This window comes from Myiozetetes cayanensis, unplaced genomic scaffold, assembly GCF_022539395.1.
Source record: "Myiozetetes cayanensis isolate MyiCay16 unplaced genomic scaffold, myiCay2020 scf64, whole genome shotgun sequence".
Taxonomy (NCBI): domain Eukaryota; kingdom Metazoa; phylum Chordata; class Aves; order Passeriformes; family Tyrannidae; genus Myiozetetes; species Myiozetetes cayanensis.
The window spans coordinates 43,584-66,860 of record NW_026087898.1 but is presented as its reverse complement, the minus strand read 5'-3'; the positions used below and the strand labels follow the sequence as shown (position 1 = coordinate 66,860).

At 42.6% G+C, this 23,277-nt stretch overlaps 1 pseudogene; it reads right to left on the bottom strand.

Moving 5' to 3' along the window:
- Window positions 1-2,874: 2,874 nt before the first annotated feature.
- Window positions 2,875-4,570, bottom strand: LOC126651505 (cytochrome b-like; annotated as a pseudogene).
- Window positions 4,571-23,277: the final 18,707 nt, after the last annotated feature.

Genomic DNA, 23,277 nt, shown 5'->3' with positions numbered 1-23,277 from the left:
GGGCTAAGATCATTTTGATAGGGGGTGTTAAGTGCATCTTGTGCTTATAACAGCTTGGTTGCACTTCGTTCTTAGTTGAAATGATAATGGAAGACCACTCTACCTCGTGTAAAGTTAATTTGGGTTTCTTGTATGACTGCGGTGGTTGGCACAAGATTTACCAACCCTGGTGAGTTTAACTAAGTCAAGTTTACACATTGCTTAATGTCAATTACTGCTGAGTACCCATGGGAGTGTGGCTAGGCAAGGCGTCTTGGGCTACGGTTAAAAAGTGAGCCTGATGCCTGTTCCTATTATCTTGTTAAAATGTTGAGGGCATTTTCACTGGAATGTGGATACTTGCATGTATATGTGTAGCAAGAAGTAAGGTTAGAACTAAGTCTTTTTGTCCTTGGGTGTATAAGGCAGCCATCTTAACATCTTCAGTGTTATACTTTATTATAAGCTACAGGGACTTTGATTGTATGTTTTTATGTTGTGGTTGCTGTGGTTTGTTTGAATTGTATGGATAATATTTGGGTTTATGTTAGATGAATAGGGTTAATAATAAAAGAAGTATTTGGTTAGGTGAGTTATAGTGAGGTTAGTGTTGGTAGGTTGATGATAGTATGTAGGGGTAAGGCAAGGGAAAGGGTTAGATTGGTTGAGTTGGGAGGTTCATATTTGAGGTTGATAGTTCTTGTAGTTGAATTTACAACGGTGGTTTTTCAGGTCATAGGTCTTGGAGAGAAACCAAGTAAGAATTTTATGATGTATTTTATAATTTTTTTAAGTGTTTGCTTTATTTTAGGTGGGTTGGCGATGGTTTCTAATTATTTGGTTCTTTATTATGGCTCTTTACTATGCAGTAGTAGGATTGATGTTAGCATCTGTTGTAGGATGCGGGTGGTTGGTGAGTTTGGGGGTGTCTTTCGTGTCGTTGGTATTATTTTTAGTGTATTTGGGTGGGATATTGGTGGTGTTTGTGTATTCGATATCATTGATGGTAGATCCTTTTCCTGAAGCCTGGGGGGATTGGCGAGTTGTTAGATATGGTGTAGGATTGGTTTTAGCATTGACTGTTGGAATATCTGTTGTTGGGTTGTCTGAGGGTTGATGGGTTGGTGTGAGTACGGTGGATTGTGGTGATATGTCTTCTGTTTGATTAGATTTTGATGGGGTGGCTATGTTCTATTCTTGAGGGGCAGGGCAGTTTTTAGTTGCGGGTTGGGGGTTATTGTTGACTTTGTTTGTGGTTTTGGAGTTTGTGCGGGGGTTGTCTCGAGGGGCGATTTGGGTCATTTAGGGGGTAATGTAGCTCAGAGAATAGTTTAATTAAAATACCAGCTTTGGGAGTTGGTTATAAAGGTTTAATTCCTTTTTTTCTGAATATGGAAAAAATTTTTAGGGCTATTAATGGGTGGTTTATGTATATTAGAGGTTAGTATAGTTGAAAATGAGATGACTTTGGGTTGCGTTAGTTTTAGGGTTGGTCTAGATAAAAGTTGGTGAGTGAGTTGATTGTGATAGTTCTGGAAGTTTAAAAATGGTTGTTGGTTATTAGAAATTTTCCTAGTGTGTGAGGTGAATTGAGTGTTTAAGTAAGTGAATGAATTTATGGGCAAATTAACAAATGGATAAACAAAATAAATTATGAATGAATGATGTAAATAGAAGAAATTAATGGGGAAATTTAACGATCAAACAAGTTGAACAAACAAAAATAAATAAACAGATGAATGTTTTTTTTTGTGAATGAAAATTAGGGAAAGGGAATGTGTGTAAAATTTTAAATTTTTGACAAAAAAATTGATGACAAAAATTAGTGCATTATTAATGCTAAATCCTTAGAACAATGGTAAAATGTACAAATTTTTGTGAAATTTTTGTGAAATTGACAAGGTAAAAATATGTCTATTGAGCATTAACTGAAAAACACCTAGCTTAAAGACCAATAGGAAGTTTCAAACCTGACAAAGTGCATCCATACTACAACATGAGACCGAGTTACACTTGAAACCGTATCATTAATTCACCCGAGAAAGTGAGAAAACCACTCACCGATCACAAGGGATACATGTCAACCATATATGGGGGTCCCCTGGCAGAGCACTCTGAAGGGCTTATTGAGATCTACCCCAAAAAAGATAAGAGAAGCTTAGAAGAAAAATGCCGCGATCACGAGGTCCAAAATGGCCAAGCATCCCCAACCATTAGTAACGAAGAGCAAGTTTAGGAAAATTAATCAAGTTATGGCCCTGACTGAGGAACCAAAGGTGCAAAAAATGCAAGTTGGGCCAGGGTGTAGGGGGAAAGAATGCACCTGAAGCTGGTCGTGATAAATATTAATAATGCCCGGTTACTGGTTTCTCGTGAGATGTATGACTAATAAATAACACCATACTTCTTGGTTGGTACTGTGTGCAAGATTATTTGATTACGGGTCTTATATGAATGGATTTCAGGTCCTGTGGCATTCCTCGTGTAGTAAAGGAATTTATGCAAAACCTGGCATTCTATAGGTTTTAGTCCAGTTAGTGGGATTATTCCTAGAACATGACATAACGGGTCCCTGACGTGGGAATGTGCCTAGATCTGGTGATGGTTTGGTTGAGTTGTGATGGGAGTAAGCGTGAAAATTTGTGCATTTCGACCATTAAGTTCGTATCAGAAATTCCTACATGCATAGTATGTCTAATGTAGTAAATAATGCGATGCAAAGTAATACATACCCTAAAATGTAAAATTTATGGGGGAGGGGGGGGAGTCCCTCCTTATTGATTGGTTGGAAGTAGAGGATTGTGATTGATTAGAAAATTTTGTTAACTCTAAGAAGGGGATAATCTTCAGTTTTTGGTTTACAAGACCAATGTTTTCTATAAACTATTAGAGTGGTTAGAATTTTAGTATCTTGTTTTCTAGTACCCCAATGATTGGGACTAGAATGAACAGGGTAACGAAGTAGGTAGGTGAGGCTAGTTGGTCAATAATGATGAATGGGTGTTCTACTGGTTGGTTACCAATTCATGTGAGGATGAGGAGGTTTGTTACTAGGATTCAGAACAGGAGTTGGGAGAGGGAGCGGAAAGTTATTGTGCGTTGCTTTGATATATGGAAGAATGGAGTTAGGACTAGGACGGAGGCAGAGAGGGCTAAGACTCCTCCCAATTTGTTAGGGATGGATCGTAAGATAATGTATGCAAAAAGAAAATACCATTCTGGTTTAATATGGGGAGGGGTTACTAGTGGGTTGGCAGGTGTGAAATTTTCAGGGTCACCTAGAAGGTTAGGTGAAAATATGGCTAGGGTTATTAGTGGGAGAAGAAGGACTATAAAGCCTAGAATATCTTTTGTGGAGAAATAGAGGTGGAATGGGATTTTGTCGCATTCTGAGGAGATGCCTAGGGGGTTGTTTGAACCTGTTTCATGTAGGAAGGTTAAGTGGATAAATGTGAGACCTGCAATTACAAATGGGAGGAGAAAATGGAGAGTGAAGAATCGAGTGAGTGTGGGGTTGTCAACTGAGAAGCCCCCTCAAACCCATTCTACAAGTGTTTGACCAATATAAGGAATTGCTGAAAATAGGTTAGTGATTACTGTAGTGCCTCAAAATGATATTTGTCCTCATGGAAGCACATAGCCGACGAAGGTAGTTGCTATTAGGGTTAGGAGTAAGACAACTCCTGTGTTTCAAGTTTCTTTATAAAGGTAGGATCCATAGTAAAATCCTTGTCTGATGTGTAAGTAGATGCAGACAAAGAAGAAGGAGGCTCCGTTTGCATGAAGGTTTCGTATTAGTCAGTCGAATTGTACGTTGTGTGTACATGTGTGGGTGACTGATGTAAAGGCTAGTGTTGCCTAAATGGTTGTGGGGGAAAAAAAGATTCCAAGTCAAATTAAGTAGGAGATAAGGAAACAAAGGCTTTAATGAGCCCCCAGACTTCCAGGAATACCCCCAACACACACTCCCAAATACAGGTGTTTACAATTTTTATAATGATTTTCACCCAATCCCTGTCCGGTCACTGCCCAGGTTCTGCCCCCACCATGCCTCTCTGGAATTGAGTCTGGGGGCATTTTGGGACCCCCTCTTCTTCATCTTCCTCAGAACACATAATGTTCTTGGAGGCCTTCCAGAGTTCTAGGTCTGAAGGTTGTTGCGTCTGGCTATATCTTCTTGGGTAGATTTTAGGGTGTTCTCTACAATTCTACCTTGAAAATGAGACTAAATAGGTTAGTGGAATTTAGGGGAATTGATATGGGAATGGGTAACACGGTTTGCTATGTGTGGTTGGTGTGTTAAAGGGTAAAGGGATAATGTATTGCTACTTCTAAAATCTACATACACTATATAACTACTTCTAAAATCTACAAAAATTAAAAAATCAAAACTCCAAGGTATCACTAGAGTAGCATCTGCGGTATAGTGTATTGCTAGTAGAAGGCCGGTGATGATTTGTGTCATTAAGCAGATTCCTAGGAGAGATCCAAAGTTTCATCAGGCTGAGATGTTTGATGGTGTGGGAAGGTCAATAAGGGAGTCGTTTACTATTTTTAGGAGAGGGTGGTGTTTTCGTAGGTTGGGTGCCATTAGTGGTTGGTTCTGTATATAAATAGGATAACAATGAGGATGGATAGGGCGAAGGATCCTAGGTATGTTTTGACTAGTCCAGCGTGGAGAGTAGTTGAGGCTTTGTCTGCTTTGAGTTGAAGGGTTGCGAGTCCTTCAGGACCTATTTTTTTATTTCAGGATAAATCAATTAGATGGGATGTGATGTTTTGTCCACTACTTAGTAGTTTGATTGAGCTTAGACGGTGTGTTAGAGGGTTGAAGTAACCTAAGGTGACAGAGAAGTTTATTAAGAGGGTTTTGTGTAGGGTTAATGAAGGTGTGTGCTAATTTTGATAATTCTAGTGCAAGAATAATGCCCAGTGTTGAGACGATGGCTGTGGTTTTTGTGATTAGGGGCATGGTTATTGGAGGGGTTTTTGTGGGGAAGATGTAGGAAATAATTAGTAGGTCAGCTATAATGCTTCCAAGGGCGAGGCGAGTGACTGAGTTTGTGATTACTGGGTCATTTTTGTTGATTGGAGTGATGGAAGGAACTTGAGTAAAGCCTGTTTGTACTAGCAAAGATATGTGTAGGCTGTAGATTGCAGTGAAAGATGTGGTTAGGAGTGTTAGGAGGAGTGCTCAGGTGTTGAGGTAGGATGTGTTGAGATTTTCAATGATGAGATCTTGAGTAGAATCCTGCTAGAAATGGTGTCCCTATGAGGGCTAGGTTACCAATACTTAGACATGAGGTAGTTGTGGGGAGTGATTTCTGCAGGCCTCCTATTTTTCGAATGTCTTGCTCGCCATTGAGGCTATGGATGATGGATCCAGAACATAAGAAAAGCATTACTTTGAAAAATGTGTGGGTTGAAATAAGTAGGAAGGCTAGTTGTGGTAGGCTTAGGCCAATTGTCACTATTATTAGGCCTAATTGGCTTGATGTAGAGAAAGCGATAATTTTTTTGATGTCATTTTGGGTAAGAGCTCATGTAGCAGCAAATAGTGTGGAGAGAACCCCCAGACAAAGACCCAAGGTGAGAACTGTCTGATTATTACAGAATATGGGGTGGGTGCAGATAAGTAGAAAGATTCCAGCTACTACTATAGTACTGGAATGAAGTAGGGCAGATACTGGGGTAGGGCCCTCTATGGCAGCTGGGAGTCATGGGTGAAAACCAAATTGGGCGGATTTTCCTGTGGGTACTAGGATGAGATCTAGGAGGGGAGTAATGGAATTTGGTTTTGGGATGATAATTGCTAAATTTCTCAGGTATTCATGGAGGAAGCTAATCAGACTATTGAGAGGATCAGTCCAATGTCTCCAATGCGGTTGTAAAGTACAGCTTGGAGTGCAGAGGTGTTAGCTTCTGCTCGACCATGCCATCATGAGGAGGAATGATATGATTCCAACTCCTTCCAATCCAATAAATAGGAGGAATATGTTATTAGCAATGATTAGAATGAGTATGGCAATGAGGAAAGTTAAAAGGTAGAAGAAAAATTTTGTGATGAAGGGTTCTGAGGCTATATATCATAGTGCAAATTGAAGAATTGATCATGTAACAAATAGTGCAATGGGAAAGAATATTAAGGAATATTGGTCTATTTTGAAACTAAAAGGGAATTTTGAAATTTGTAATGAATTTTCATTCTCAGAAGAAAATAATGTTTTCTATACTTCAGTACATAAAGAGGGTTATGGGGATTAAACTGATAACGAAGGAGGTTTTGACGGTGTGTATGATGTTGGTTGGAGAGTTTTGGTAGTTTTTAAATAAGAGAGGGAGGAGGATAGGGGTGGATAGGGTGAAGAGGGTTAGAAGAATAGAGGAATTTAGGATTAATGGAAGGTTCGCTACTTTTACTTGGATTTGCACCAAGATAAGTGACTCCTATGACCAATGGATTGCTATTATCCTTTAAAAGTAAGGGGGCTGAGGTTTTAGACTCAGATGCAAGAGTTAGCAGTTCTTGTTGGTTAAACCTCCCCTAGGCAGGCAAGAAGAGTTTAACTTCTATTTTTAGGATCACAGTCTAATGTTTGATTTAAAATTATGCTTGTATGAGGTAATTCCTGAGATAAGTTCTGGTTTTGGGATGAGGAGGAGGGTAGGTGAAATATGGAGAGTCATTAATAGATTTTCTCATGTATTTGAATTTTGGATGGATGTGATGTAAATTGGTGTAGTCCAAAATTGGGTTATGAGGAGTATGTAGAGGGTATATGATGCAGTTAGAAGAGTTGAGGCTCCGGTTAGGATGATGATAAAGGCAGATCAGTTGAAGAGGACAATTATAATAGTTAGTTCAGCTATTAGATTGGTTGTAGGATGGAGTGCTATGTTTGTGAGGTTTGCTAAGAGTCATCAGATGTCTATGAGAGGTAGGAGGGGTTGTAAGCCTCGTGTTAGAAAGAGGATTCGACTGTGTGTACATTCATAATTTGTGTTGGCTAGGCAGAATAGTATAGAAGATGTAAGACCATGGGAGATTATTAGGATTATAGCACCTGAAAATGATCAATGGGTTTGGATTATTGCTGCGACTATGACCAAGCCTATATGGTTTACAGAGGAGTATGCTATTATAGATCTTAAGTCGATTTGGCGTAGGCAGATGGAACTTGTTATTAATGCTCCTCATAAGGTTAGGGTTAAGAATGGGTAGTGTAAGTAGTTTAGTATAGGGTTTGTGACTATAGATGCACGTATGATGCCGTATCCTCCAAGTTTTAGTAGTAATGCGGTTAGAAGTATTGATCCTGTGATTGAAGCTTCTACATGTGCTTTTGGGAACCATAAATGCAGTCCGTAGAGGGAGGTTTTTACTATAAAAACAAGTAGCAGGGCTAGACTGGATATGGCTCCTGTTCATGAATTGGTAACGGATGAGTGAAGAAGTTTTATTATAATGAGGTATATGGTGCCTGTTTGGGTGTGAAGATGAAGAATAACAACTAATAATGGGAGTGAACTGATAAGTGTGTAGAATAATAAGTAGATTCCAGCGCTTAAATGTTCTGGTTGACTTCCTCATCATGTGACTAGAATTAGGGTAGGGATTAAGGTAACTTCAAATGCAATATTAAACAGTATAAGTTCTAGGGATGAAAAGACCAAAAGGATAAAGGGTTGGGTGAGGATTATAGTTAAAATGAAAATATGCTTACGTGCAGGCGGTTCTTGTTGGAGGTGGTTTTGGCTAGCTATGACTATAAGGGGCAGAAGTCAGCAGGAGAGGACTAGTAATGGGGATGAGATTTGGTTGATTCCAAATCATTGGGACAGGTTTTTGCTAGGATAGTAGGTTGCAGAGAGTCAATGTAGGCTGACGGTTGCAATTAGGAGGCTATGTGAGGTAACATTGAGCCATAGGTACTTTGAGGGGAATAGAAGGGCTATTGGGAGGAGTATGACTGTTGGGAAAATAATTTTTAACATTGTAGGAAGTTTAGGTTGTGAAGGTGGTCTGACCCACGGGTTCGGGTGGAGGCTACCAAAATTGCAAGACCAGTACCTGCTTCGCAGGCTGAAAATGCTAATATTAGGATGGGTATTAGGGTAGAAGTTGTATGCATTTGAATTGGTCATAGGGAGAGGGAAATGTCTATGGATAGTATGCTTTCTAAGCATAGTAGGGCGGAGATTAAGTATGTTCGGTGGAAGGCTAATCCTAAACTGCTTAGGGCAAAGGCAGAGTAGAAGGTTATATGTAAGAAAGTCATAGAGAAAGTCACAGGGTAGGACTGCTATTTGTTGAGCCAAAATCAACTTTGTTAGACTAATGTTCTGTGGCTATTCTGCCCATTCTAGGCCTCCTTGAATTCATTAGTAGATTAATCCTAGTGTGAGAAGAAGGAGGATAGTGGATACTCAGGTTAGAGTGGTGAGGGGAGACTGAAGTTGGGTAGCTCATGGAAGGGGTAGTAGGAGAGCAATTTCTAGGTCGAAAAGCAGGAATAGAATTGCAATTAAAAGGAATCGGATAAAGAATGGAAGGTGGGCAGATCCTAGTGGGTCAAAACCACATTCATAGGGGGATAGTTTTTCTGAGTCTGAATTTGTTTGTGCTAATCATAGATTTAGTATAGTTAGGATAATGCTTAGTGATGAGGATAAAATGAATATAAAAAAGATAATGTAATTGCTCTTCTCTGACTTTGATCCAGATTCTAGAGATTGGAAGTCAATTGTAATTAGTATACTAGAAGAGCAGGATCCTCATCAGTAGATTGTTATGTAGAGGAATAGTCAAATAACATCCACGAAATGTCAGTATCAGGCTGCTGCTTCAAAGCTAAAGTGATGGTCAGATGTGAAGTGAAATTTAATAAGTCAGAGGAAGCAGATTAGGAGGAAGGATGAACCGATGAGGCGGTGAAATCCTGTAGCTAGGAAGAAAGTTGATCCATAAACTCCTTCAGCGATCTAGAAAGGAGCTTCGTAGTACTCTATCGCTTGGAGTGCTGTAAAGTAGAATCCTAATAGGATAGTTATAAGTAGGGCTTGGGTTGCTTGGGTTTGATTGCCTTCTGTAATACTGTGATGTGCTCATGTGGCACTAACGCCAGAATCCAGGAGGATTACTGTGTTTAATAGGGGGACTTCTATTGGGTTAAGGGGTTTGATTCCTATAGGAGGTCATTGGCCTCCGAGTTCTGGGGTGAGGACCAGGCTTGAATGGAAGAATGCTCAGAAAAAGCCTAGAAAAAAGAAAGCTTCGGATGTGATGAATAAGATTATACCATAGCGTAGGCCTTTTTGGACCGTGGGAGTATGGTGGCCCCGGAATGTGCTCTCTCATACAATGTCATGTCATAATTGGATTATTACAAGAATTATTGAAAGTAAACCTAAGGTTAATAGTTGTATAGAATTTTGATGGAATCATATGGTTAATCCTGAAGTGGTGAGAAGAGCAGCAGCTACTCCAAAAATGGGTCAAGGGTTTGGATCTACTATGTGAAAGGAGTGTGCTTGGTGGGTCATTAGGGGTTAAATATTCTCTTGTAGGTAGAGGTTTAGTAGGAGAATGAAGATGTAGGCTTGGATTATAGCGACAGTTACTTCTAGAATGGTTAGTAGGAGAAGGATGATTGTGGTTAGTAGAGATACTGTTGATATGATAGGGAGAAGAACAGTAGTGGAGGTTGAAATGAGTTGAATGAGTAAGTGGCCAACTGTAAGGTTGACTGTGAGGTGGACTCCTAGGGCTAAAGGGCAGATGAGTAGGCTAGTGGTCTCAATTAGAATGAGGGCGGGGATTAGAGGTGTAGGGGTACCTTCTGGTAGGAGATGACCTAGTGCGGTTGAAGGCTGATTTCATAGACCTGTGAGCAGAGTAGCAAGTCATAGGGGGAAGGTTAGGGCTAAATTTATTGATAATTGGGTGGTGAGAGTAAATGTGTAAGGTAGAAGTCCTAGAAGGTTAATTGTTAATAGGAGAACTATTAATGAGAGTAAAATTAGGGCCCATTTATGTCCTTTCTTGTTTAATGGGGTTATAAGTTGTTTAATTAATTGGAAGAATCAGAGTTGGAGGGTAGAGAGACAATTTGTGATTCATCGGTTGTTGGGTGAGGGGAATAGGAGTGTTGGAAATAGTAGTGAAATAAGAATTAATGGGATTCCTAGGAGGGATGGGCTTATAAATTGATCAAAGAAGCTTAAGTTCATGGTCAGTTTCAGGGGGAGGTTTTTATAGTGGAGAGGTGTCATGGTTCAGCTACTTTCTTGGAATTTTTTCCCTTCCCCCTGGCTATCAGGTAAGCACTTAACAACACAAAAGACCTAGCTAATGGCCGAGAGATTAGTCTCCTAAGAAACGGGGTAGATGAAGGAGCTAATGTTTACCTTTTTCTCTTGTCTCCTGGGCAACAGGGGGAGGAGTTGGGGGCTGGTGTGGCTGAGGAAGGTGGGAGGAGAGGTTGTGTGCTGCTCTCGGGCTCTCAACCACTCGCCAGCAGGAAGCCTGTCTGAGTCCTTCATCGGATAGGAGCTACTGTGTTTTTTTTTCCCTCCCCTGGAGGTTTTTCTTTTTTAGTTTTGCTTTTCCCTTTCACCATTCCCTGAGTGAAGAGTTCCCAAGGGGGATAGAGAGAGAGTGGACTGGGTGGAGAGGAGACTGACTAACTGGAGTAAGTAGGAACTGCCTGGTCCCTTTCCCCCCCGTCCCTCTCCCCTTTCCTGGTGTGTGGGAAGGGAAGGGGGACCGAGGGGGTTTTTTTGGGTTTTTTTTTCCGACACATACCGGAGGGCGTTTTCCTCTTCCCCCCAGTGATCCCACAGCCCCACCTAGTGGCGGGCACAGGACATTACAAGTTCTGCATCTCCAGTGACCCAACCCTATTGACTGTGGTTGGAATTGCACCAAAGGGTGCAAAATTGAACTGTTTACTTTTCCTTTTGCCGATTTATCGGTTTGTTTTTGAAGGGGATTATTTGTGTGTATAGGAGTATTGCTTGGTTGTTTTACTTGTTTTTTTTTCATGTTTCTGTTAATACACACATACCTTTTAATAAAGGGCTGTTATTTTTCCTTTTCCATAATTTGTTCTTTTCCTTCAATGGGAGCCTTTTAATTTTTGGATTTAAAATTGCTTAGAGGGAGGAGTTTGGGTCTTTTCTCATAACTCATCCTCAGCAAAACACCTGTGTCTCATTTAAACTGGGACAAGAGGGTTTTGTTTGAGGGTGGGTTTGTGGAAATAAATAATAAGATTTTAGGTTGAAGGATAAAGGAGAAGGTAAATCATGAAACTAGCATGATGAAAAATCATGGTGCTGGGTTTAGTTGGGGTATGTCATTAAGGAGAATGGGGAAATACTCTTTCTCTAGCTTAAAAGGCTAGTGCTGATTCATAATGATTAGGATGATAAAAGTGAAGATCAGCTTTCTAAATGGGTTAAGGGGGCTGATTCAACTACAGTGGGCATGAAGCTGTGGTTAGTTCTGCAGATTTCTGAGCACTGGCTGTAGAAGATTCCAGGTTGGGTGGTAATGAAGGAGGTTTGGTTTAGTCATCCTGGGATTGCATTGGTTTTTACACCAAGGCTAGGAACAGCTCAGGCAGGAGTGTGGGACATCAGCAGTTGTAAAAATGACTCAGATAGGAGATTCTATAGGAATAACAATGTGGTGATCAACTTTTAGTAACCGGAAATGGCCTAGTGGGAGTTTTGTTGTCGATAATATGTATGAGTCGAAGGATAGGTCTTTGAAGTCTGTGTATTCGTAGGTTCAGTATCACTGATGGCCAATGACTTTGAGGGTTAGGTCAGGTTCATCAATTTTGTCTATTATGTAGAGAATTTGGAGGGAAGGGAGGGCTAGTATGATTAAGACAATAGCAGGTAGAATGGTTCAAACTAGTTCTACTTGTGCGTCGACAGTGTTAGACGAGAGTTTTTCTATAAGTATGAGGATTAGGAGGTAGAGTACTAAGCTACAGATTGCTAAAGCAACTATTAGGGCGTGATCATGAAATTCAATGAGTTCTTCTATAATAGGGGATGAGACGTCTTGAAAACCAAATTGAGAGTGGTTGACCATGGGGAAGTGATGGGGTGTACTGGGTTTTCACCTGTGATTTAGTCTTTACAAGACTATGTAATGGTTTAACTAACAGCCCATAAGAAAGAAGTATGAGTGGTTTGATGTGGTTGGCTTGAAACCAGCTTATGATGGTTCGATTCCTTCCTTTCTTGGACAAAGGTTGGTTCCTCGAAAGTGTGATATGGGGGAGGGCAACCGTGGATTCATTCGATATTAGTTGTAGTAAGTTCTGATTGTAAGACTTTTTGTTTAGATGCAAAAGCTTCTCAGATAATGAATATGAATATAATTACAGTAGTTATAGAGATGAGGGAGCCTATGGAGGAGAAGGTGTTTCATAAGGTGTAGGCATCTGGGTAGTCTGAGTATCGTTGTGGCATGCCAGTTAAACCTAGGAAATGTTGAGGGAAGAAGGTCAGGTTTACTCCAGTAAATACTAATCCAAAGTGGACCTTGGCTCATGTGGGATGGAGGGTATAGCCTGTAAAGAGTGGGAACCAGTGCGTGAAGCCTGCTAGAATTGCAAATATAGTTCCTATAGATAGCACGTAGTGGAAGTGAGCTACTACGTAGTAGGTGTCATGAAGGGTGATGTCTAGGGAGGAGTTGGCTAGGGTGATTACTGTAAGCCCTCCGATGGTGAAAAGGAAGATAAATCTTTTAGGATCTAAGGCTCATAGTATGGGTGGTTCTCATTTAATTGTTCCTCCATGTAGGATGGCTAGTCAGCTAAAAACTTTAATGCCAATGGGGATGGTAATAATTATTGTAGCAGACGTAAAGTATGCTCGAGTGTCCACGTCCATTCCTACTGTAAATATATGATGAGCTCATACGATGAAGTCTAGGAAACCAATAGATAGTATTGCTCAGACTATTCCTATGTAGCAGAATGGTTCTTTTTTACCAGCGTAGTATGCTACCACGTGAGACATAATGCCAAATCCTGTCAAGATAAGAATATAGACTTTTGGATGGTCGAAAAATCGGAAGAGGTGTTGATACAAAACTGGATCTCCATCTCCTGCAACGTTGAAGAATGTAGTGTTTAAATTGCAATCTATCAGAAGCATAGTAATGCCAGCAGGGAGGACTGGGAGAGAAAGAAGGAGAAGAACTGTAGTAATTAGAACAGATCATACAAACAAGGGTGTTTGGTATTGTGAGAGGGCTGGTGGTTTTATGTTGATTGCAGTAGTAATGAAATTGATAGCTCCTAGGATTGAAGAAACACCTGCTAAGTGTAGGGAGAAGATAACTTGGTCCACTGAAGCTCCAGCATGGGCCAGGTTACCAGCTAATGGTGGATATACAGTTCATCCAGTTCCTACTCCATCTTCTACTGTGGATGAGGTTAGGAGGAGAAGGAAAGATGGAGGGAGGAGTCAGAAGTTTATATTGCTTATACATGGGAATGCTATGTCGGGAGGCAAATTATTAGGGGGACTAGTCAGTTACCAAATCCTCCAATTATAATAGGTATTACTATGAAGAAAATTATTACGAAGGCATGGGTGGTGACGATTACATTGTAGATTTGGTCATCTCCTAGGAGAGTTCCTGGTTGTCCGAGTTCTGCCCGGATAAGGAGACAGGGTGGTGCCAATAATGCCGGTTCAGGCACCAAAAATTAGATAGAATGTACCAATTTCTTTGTGATTTGTGGAGAATAATCATCGGTTGATGAAAGTCAGAGGTAAGATGGTTGAGTGTTGAAGCGTTAGGCTGTAGACCTTTACACAGAGGTTTGATTCCTCTACTTATCTGCCCTGTAGTGAATTTCATATTGAGTTGCAAACTCAGTGATGTGTGTTAGATATGCACCAGGGTCTGGTAGACAGGAACCTGTTGATTATGGTATCTAACTGCTAATTAGAATTTTATGGGATGAAAGTCCATCTGTCTAGGGAAGGTCCTAGCTTAAAGTACCTGAGTTGCATTCAGGGGATGCAGGTTAGTGTCCTGAAGATCTTAGCAGAAACTAAGAAGGGGTAGCTCTTGTTTAAGGTTTTGAAGGCCTTTGGTTTAAGTAACCTAAGTTTCCTCTTACCCTTCAACAGCCCCATCTGGCCTGTGCATAAGTCTGACAGAGAATGGAGATTGACTGTGGACTATCATGGCCTGAATGAAGCCACCCTGCTGCTGAGTGCCGCTGTTCTAGCCATGTTGGAGCTCCAGTACGATCTGGAGTCTAAGGCAGTGAGGCGATACGCCACTATTGACATCGCGAATGCGTTCTTCTCCATTCCCTTGGTAGCAGAGTGCAGACTACAGTTTACTTTCACGTGGAGGGGCATGCAGTACACCTGGAACCACCTGCCTCAGGGGTGGAAACACAGTCCCACCATCTTCCATGGACTGATCCAGGCTACATTAGAGAAAGGGGAAGCCCCAGAACACCTGCAGTACATTGATGACATCATCGTATGGGGGGACACAGTAGAAGAGGTTTCCGAGAAAGGAAAAAAGATCATACAGATTCTCCTGGGAGCTGGGTTTGCCATCAAAAAGAGTAAAGTCAAGGGACCTGCCTGAGAGATCCAGTTCCTGGGAGTAAAGTGGCAAGATGGACATCATCAGATCCTGACTGAAGTCATTGATAAGATCACAGCAATGGCCCCACCGACTAGCAAGAAGGAAACAAGTTTTTCTCGATGCCATAGGTTTTCGGAGGATGCACATCCCTGAGTACAGCCAAATTGTAAACCCTCTCTATCTGGTAGAGAAGAATGATTTCCAGTGGGGTCTGAACAACAGCAAGCATTTGAACAGATTAAACAGGAGATTGCCCATGCTGTAGCCCTTGGACCAGTCAGGACAGGACCAGATGTGAAGAATGTGCTCTACTCTGCATCTGGGGATAAGGGCCTCTCCTGGAGCCTCTGGCAGAAGGTGCCTGGTGAGACTCAAGGCCACCCACTTGGATTCTGGAGCCGAAGCTACAGAGGATGGGAAGCCTCCACACTCCAACAGAAAAAGAGATCCTAGCAGCTTATGAGGGAGTACAAGCTGCCTCAGAGGTGATTGGCACAGAAGAACAGTTCCTCCTGGCACCTCGACTACTGGTGCTAAGTTGAATGTTCAAAGGAAAGGCACCATCTATGCATCACGCTACTGATGCTACATAGAGTAAGTGGATCGCTCTGATCACACATTGGAAATCCAAATCGCCCTGGGATCCTAGAAATCATCACGAACTGTCCAGAAGGTGAGAATTTTGGTCTAGCAGATGAAGAAGAAGGAAAGCAGGTGGTATGGGTGGAGGAAACCCCAGCATACACCCAACTACCAGAAGAAGAAACACGCTATGCCCTCTTTACTGATGGTTCCTACCACATTGTAGGGATGAAACGTAAATGGAAAGCAGCTATATGGAGTCCCACATGACAAGTTGCAGAAGCTACTGAAGGAGAAGGTGAATCGAACCAATTCACAGAGCTCAAAGCTGTCCAGTTAGCATTGGACATTACTGAACCAGAGATGTGGTCAAAACTTTGCACAGATTCATGGATGGTGACCAATGCCCTGTGGGGGTGGTTGGACAGATGGAAGAAGGTCAATTGGAAAGGTAGGGGAAAACCCATCTGGGATGTTGGTATATGGCAAGACATTGCTACCCAGGTAGAGAAGTTGATTGTGAGAGTCTACCACGTAGATGTCCATGTGCCCAAAAATTGAGCCTATGAGGAGTATCACAACAATGAACAGGCAGACTGAGCTGTGCAAGTCAAGGTGTCACAGGTGGATCTGGACTGGCAGCACAAAGGAGAGTTGTTCCTAGCACAATGGGCCCATGATGCCTCTGACCATCAGGGCAGAGATACCACCTATAGATGGGCATGAGGCCAAGGGGTGGACTTAACCATGGACACTGTTTCCCAGATTATCCATGACTGTAATACATGCACTGCCATTAAACAGGCTAAGAGACTGAAGCCCCTGTGGTATGGTGGACGTTGGAGTAAGTATAGGTATGGGGAGGCCTGACAGGTTGATTATATCACACTGCCACAAACCTTTCAAGGTAAGCTCTATATGCTTACCATGGTGGAAGCCACTACTGGATGGCTGGAGATGCATCCAGTTCCCCATGCGACTGCCAGAAATACCATCCTAGGCCTCAAAAAGCAAGTCCTGTGGTGACAGGGCACCCCAGAGCGAATTGAGTCAGATAATGGGACACACTTCAAAAACAGTTTAGTTACCACCTGGGCGAAAGAGCATGGCATCGAGTGGGTGTATCACATCCCATACCATGCAGTAGCAGTGGGGAAGGTTGAATGCTGTAATGGACTGTTGAAAACCACCCTGAGGGTGTTGGGTGGAGGGACTTTCAAACACTGGGATCAGCACCTAACAAAGGCTACATGGTTACTCAACACTAGAGGCTCCATCAATCAAACTGGTTTTGCCCAATCAGAGTCCCTTCACACTGTAGACGAAGTCCCAGTGATTCACATGAGAGGTATGTTAGGTAAAACAGTTTGGGTTAACCCTGTTTCGAGCAAAAGCAAACCCATTTGTGAGATTGTTTTTACCCAAGGACCCAGTTGAACCTGGTGGGTGATGCAGGAAGATGGAGAAACCCTGTGCATACCTCAAGGGGATATTATCTTCAGGTGAACAGACCATAACTCTGTATCTGTTTCTGTATTTGTATCTACACATTTGTGCATGTGTATATAGTTTGGAATAATGCATTTATGTATGAAGTTCAAAGGTTTAATTTGTTAGTGTGGTGGCATAGGAAAGGAAAAATTAGGGGTGGATAATATCATAGGTTTACATGTTCTAAAAAAATTCAAGCAGGGAATTTTTTCTTTTCCCCAGTTTTGTTAGTGCCCAGGGAGGTCCTCTAGGGTATTAAGTCCTCTGTCTTTTATATTACTGGGACCATTTCCATATCTCTCCCTTGTGGTACCCACGCCCTTCTCAGCCCTGGGGCCCATTTCCCCCCTTGTTTATTCACTTCCTCAATTGTAGCTATCATTAACTGAATCTTCTGCTTTTCCTGCTCTTCATCTCTCCAAACATACTTTCTGAGCTTTCTTCAATAACTCATTCATATCTTTCTCATTCCAGTCCTCCAACTTTTCTAATTTCCATCTAATATCTGGTTATGAATGAGTCACAAAAAAGCTTTCAGCAATTGCTGCCCTGCTGGACTGTCCAACTGGACCCCCAAATACTGTTGTATGTTTTTCTTTAATCTTTCTAACCATTCAGACAGAAACTCATCTTTGGTTTACTTTTCATCAAAAACCTTAGCCGTATTGTGTCCTCGAGGGACTGCCTCCTTAATTCCTTTAAAAATGCGATTGCAATAATCAATCATATTCTGTCTTCCCCTGTCAGAATTCTGGTTCCAATCTGGGCATGCTATTGGCATTTTTTTGTTCTCCATCCTGTCCATTTATCCCCTGAGGGTACTTCCTGTGCCAAATATGGATTCCCACAGTTCTAATCATGTTCCTTTCCTCTACTGAAAACAACGTCCCCCTTATAGATTGCATCTCATCCCATGTGTACATATTTGGGTCTAAAAATTGTTCAGCTAAACCCAATGGGTCCTCTAACAATTTTTTCATTTCTTTTCAAAATTCTCATACCTCAGAGTTGGTTAGTGGGGCATTTACATATCCCACACCCCCTTGTATTCCCTGCATTGGAAACTCTCTAAGGGGATAGAGCCTTGTAGGTGCTTCTAACTCCTGTTGTCTCCTGATCCTTCCTGGGGCCAGGGAGGGCTTGGAGGAGGGGTTGTGTCTGCATTTTGTGCTCCACCCAGCATGCAGTAGACCAGTAGACCCCACTCAGCATGCAGTATACTCTCTTTTGGATTAAATGGCTCTTTCCCATTTACATAGAGATTCAATGTTTGACAAATACAACCCTCAAACTAGCCAAATTGGGGTCAATAGGGATGGTCTTGCCTTATTGGCCCTTTAGTCCATTCGTACATGCAATACTGGATCATGGTGACCTTATCCTTCCCCCGCATCCGTCTTGTTTCCCCCCAGGAATCTAACATCTTCCCCAAGTGACTATCATGAGGAATACTGGGGGTCTTCCCTGATGTCTTCTCTCCTTTCTTTCCCGTAGCCTCTTTACTTGCTTTACCCCCCATCACAAGAATGTTTGACTACTCTATCCTCACACAAACATGATGGTTTCTTTCCCCATGCTGCCTAAGGCCAGCACACCCCCTTTTCCCTCTCCTCCCTCACCTATACCACAGGAGTAAAGGGAATTTTATCTTTCCCAGGGCAGCCTGAAACCGGCACACCCTGTCTCAGTTTAATGAGACACAAGTGTTTTACTGAGGATGAGTTCTGAGGAAGAACCAAACTCCTCCGTCTAAGCAATTGTAAATCCAAAATTAAGAGGCTCCAATTGAGGAAGTGTGGAAAAAGGAAAAATAACAGCCCTTTATTAAAAGATATATGTGTATTGGTAGAACAAAAAAAGAGCACGAATAAAAGAACCAAACAATAATCCTATACCCAGAAATCATCCCCTTCAAAACAAATTAACAAAAAAGGTAAACAGTTCAGTTTGTGCCCTTTGGTTCAATTCTAACCACAGTCAGCAGGGGCCCCTGTTGGATCACTGGTGGTACAGGACCCCTAGGTGTGCTGGAGAAGCCAAAATGGAGGTCTTCCCTCCCCCTCACTGGGAAAGGGGAAAAAGGAGGGAAAGAAAAAAGAAAAGTTCTTCCCAACGGGAACTCACTCTGTCCTGCTGGTTGAACCGTGTGGTGTGGCTTCGCCTCTCCTTTCATGTGCACAAGAACCGCTGCCAAAAAAACCATGGAAATGGAAGAGAGGAAGAAGGTGACCTCCTTCCCAAATAGTTCCTCTCTGATGAAAATCCAAGCAGGTTCTAGGCTGGGTAGAAAACAGGGTGCAGGCAAACCAGGCCCAGGAGAGGAAAAGGAAAAAAAAACCAAAACCTGCTGGGCAGCCAGGCTGAGAACAAAACCACCTCGGAGCTCCTGCCACCCAGACCGTGTCCCAACTCAGGCAACAATGAAGTCCATGCCGTTTCCCAGGAGAAGAAAAAAAGGCAAAGAAAACTCTTCATCCCTCCCCACACACTCTTGAGGGCCATCAACTTGGAATGTGGCTCTGCTAGCCACTTCTTTTGTGTTAGTTAATTGCCCAAGGCACAGCCAACCTGCCTATTCAACATCCCTTTCACACAGTGGGCAGGGGGAAGGGAAAATTCCTGCTTAGTTTCCCAGAACAAGCAAAACCATGACACCCCCTTCCCCCCCCCAATCTGTATCACAGGGGAGGGACTGGTGCCAGGGCTCCTTGTGGCCAGGTGTATTGGTTTAAAGGTAAACCGGTAGGAGAAACGAACCCAACTCAAAAAAGATTATAAGTCAGAATTACAATTTAATAAAAATAATGCAATAAATACAATTATACAGATGAACAATTGGTTTTAACCCACAAAAACCCAGATGTATAACCTGGCACCCTGGGGCATGAACAGAATGGTGTTTGTTGGCCCCTGTGCTGAGCCCCATGTGGTCCCCCTGAGTCCAAAGTAAAAGAAGAAGAAAAACCTGTTCATGTAAGTGATGGTCGCAGTCTGGTCAAGAGTGGTGGTTGCAGTCCAGTCGATGTTATGGTTCTCCTCTGGGTCCGACGAGCCATACTAGAAGTCACCAGACCCCAAGATTATATACATTCAGGTTCGGGTGGGAATGCCCAGTACCTCCCCTGGGGGAGGGAGTTCCACAATGGGTGATTGTGAGTCATGAGATGTCTTTGGAATCCTTGATGGCCCATTAGCAGACATGACCCCTCAGGCTGGGTGTGGAGGTGCTAATGATTTTCCAGAGGGAAGTTATCACACCTGAGTCATTGGTATGTGTGGTGGGTTCCCAGATGGTCTGGGGACCCTGGAAGGGATAGAAACTAAAGAAGGAACTCTTGTATAGGGCAAGGTGGTGCGCACGTACCCGGAAGGTATAACAAAATGGTCTTCCAGCAGAGTAAACTGAGTCATTGTTATATGACATGCATAGTGGGCAGTTCTTTTATGCTGATTCAGCAGAATGACATAATGCTGTAAATTGCCAATCAAGGGTTATTTATGTAACTTGAAAACCATTAGTGATTTAACATGTGTAACCTAAAAAGTGTATAAAACCTGCTGCAATATGTGCAATAAAGGTTCCAGTGTTCCAGTTCCTGAATCCAGAAGGGTCTTTGTCGTTTTGTCCTGCTCCAAACCGCTACAGGTATGAAGACAGGAACATCCTCCTATCCCACGGGCCACTTAACACCCATGGGTTGAGAACAATGGAGGATGCATCATCTTGACAGGGGATGCCTCACAACCAATCAGGAGGAGGGGAAATAAAATGCGTGAAATTTAAGTGAAAGAGGTCCTTCCTCCCCGGGGACTTTGGTGAAGGTAGCACCCAGCGCGCACTGTAAATAAAACTTTGTTTGTCATTATAGTTCCCTTGTTTCACAGGTAATTGCATCTTTCTAAATTAAATAATGAGACATTTCTCAACAATTCTGGTGGTCCATACAGGCAACCAGTGCCTGCCACTCTGGTGGGGGCCCCCTAGGATGCAGTTCAGGGACTCTGACCCCCCGGGGCATCTGCAGCAAAGAAGCCTGGAATGAAAGACCATGAAACAAAGGAAAGTGGAAGGAAAACCAGCTGGAATCTACGGAAAACTGTTAAACATTGTGCACAAAACTTGGTAAGGAATGAAAGGACTTATTTTAAAGATTTTGCTGGGCGGTTGGGAAAAGGAGGGTGCATGAGTGTGTTAGAGATGTACCAGGGGTATGGAGCAACAGCAGAGTTCTGAAATACAACATTTCCATCCTCTCACGAGGGAATTGGCCAGGAAAGTGTTGCCTAAATGGCTGTGGGGAAAAAAAGACTCCAAGCCAAATTAGGTAGGAGATAAGATAAGGATACAAAAGTTTTAATGAGCCCCCAGGCTTTCTGGAATACCCCAGCGTGCTCCCGAAATACAGATGTCCACAGTTTTTATAATGATTTTCACCCAATCCAGTCCAGCCACCACCCAGGTTCTGCCCCCGCCACGCCTCTTGGGAATTGGGTCTGGGGGCGTTTTGGGACCCCCTCTTCTTCATCTTCATCTTCCTCAGAGCACGTAATGTCCTTGGAGGCTTTCCAGAATTCTAGGCCTGAAGGTTGTTGGGTCTATGGCTATATCTTGTTCCGTAGGGTTAGGGTGTTCTTCTACAATTCTACCTTGAAAAAGAGACTAAACAGGCTATGGAATTTAGGGAATTGATATGGGAATGGGTAACAGGGGTTTGAGCTGGTGTGTTAAGGGTAAAGGGATAATATGCTGCTACTCTAAAATCTACATTTACTACATAACTACTTCTAAGGTCTACAAAAATAAAAAATTAAAACATCAAAACTGCAAGGTATCAAAAGGAAAAAAATGATTGTTGTGAGATGTGAATAAAATGTTCCTTAGAGTAAAGAAGTGGGCTGAAGTAAAAGAGTCCTCCACGTGGCAACCCCAGCTGAATAAAGGAACCCTTGCACCATTCCATGGCTGAAGGAGGGGCTAGTTAGAGCAGAACATAGGCGGGGGGACACAGAACCCCATCTGGGAGGCTGTTGCATTGCTCTGTTGTCAAACAAAGGAGGGGTGGTTAGGGACTCAGTGGTACAACAAAGGGAGCGCCGTGAGAGTCTGTGTGGAAATTTCCCTCATGAGATTGGCAACAGCAGAGACTGGGGTTTGAAAGTCCCGGTGTGAGGAGAAGAAAAACCTGTTGGTGTGAGTGATGATCACAGTCCAGTCAAGAGTGGTGGTCACAGTCCGGTCAAGAGTGGTGGTTGCAGTCCAGTCAACGTTCTGGTTCTCCTCTGGGTCCAATGAGTGGTACCAGAAGTCCCAAGATCCCAAGATTATATACACTCAGGTTCGGGTGGGAATGTCCAGTACCTCCCCCGGGGCGGGGAGTTCCACAATGGGTGATTGTGAGTCGTGGGTGTGAGGACAGGAACATCCTCCTATCTCACAGGCCTCTTAACACCCAACTTATAGCCTGAGGAGTCAGATGTGCTCTGGGTAGTTGCTGCAAATAGTCTATTAACAGTTCCTGGGAAATGACATAGAGGGTGTAGAATACACAGTTTGGGTTACACCCACACAGTGATGAACTGGTCCCAGTTGCTCCAACTAGGACACACACTGCAAATTATATTTAAACCATAATCTACATAAAGTTTCAAACATCCAAAACCTCAAAGGTATATGTAACAAAATGATTGGTGGGAAATTCTATGTTTATGTCTGAAGTTTTGAAACCAAATCTTCTACAGGAAGAGCCATGCAATCTTAATGAGTGCTCTGCAATGGAAATAATTATACTGCATTTACTTTATGTCTAATTTGAGGTCTATAGATACTTTACAGAATCTCCTTCTGGTGGGTTGACCTTGACTGAATGCCAGGTGCCCAACAAGACACTCTATTACTCCCCCTTCTCAGCTTAACAGGGGAGGAAACATAAGACAGAAAACAACTTGTAGGTTGAGATGGGGTACTTTACTAAAGCAAAAGCAAAAACTTGTGAGCAGACAAGCAAAGAGAATAAAAAGATTTTATCCTCTACTTCCCATCAGCAAAAGATGTCCAACCACTTCCCAGGAAGCAGGGCTTCAGCATGTGTAGCGGTTGCTCTGGAAGGCAAACATGGTAGATAACTAATTCCCCCCCTTCCTTCTCCTTTCCTTAGCTTTTATATGAGTTGATGTCATATGGTATGGAATATCCCTTTGGTCACACTGGATCAGCTGGTCTGGTTGTGTCCCCTCCTAGGATCTTGCCCACCCCCAGACTACTGATGGGGGGGGCGGAATGTTGGAGAGACAGTGCTGATACTGTTCCAGCACTGTTCAGCAGTAGCCAAAACAGTGGTGTGTTATCAACACCCTTCTAGTTACCAATGCAAAGCACAGCACTGTGAGGGTTGCTATGGGAAAATGAACTCCATCTCAGCCAGACCCAATACAATCTCCACTCTTTATTCCGTGTCATTTGCTTCTGTCATGGGTTTACTTTGGGCCAATTTTCTCTCACCCTCCACACAATTGCTATAAGTTGAGAGAAGGTTTATGTAGACAAAAGAGATCTGATGTGGGGAGAATAATATTAGGATTTA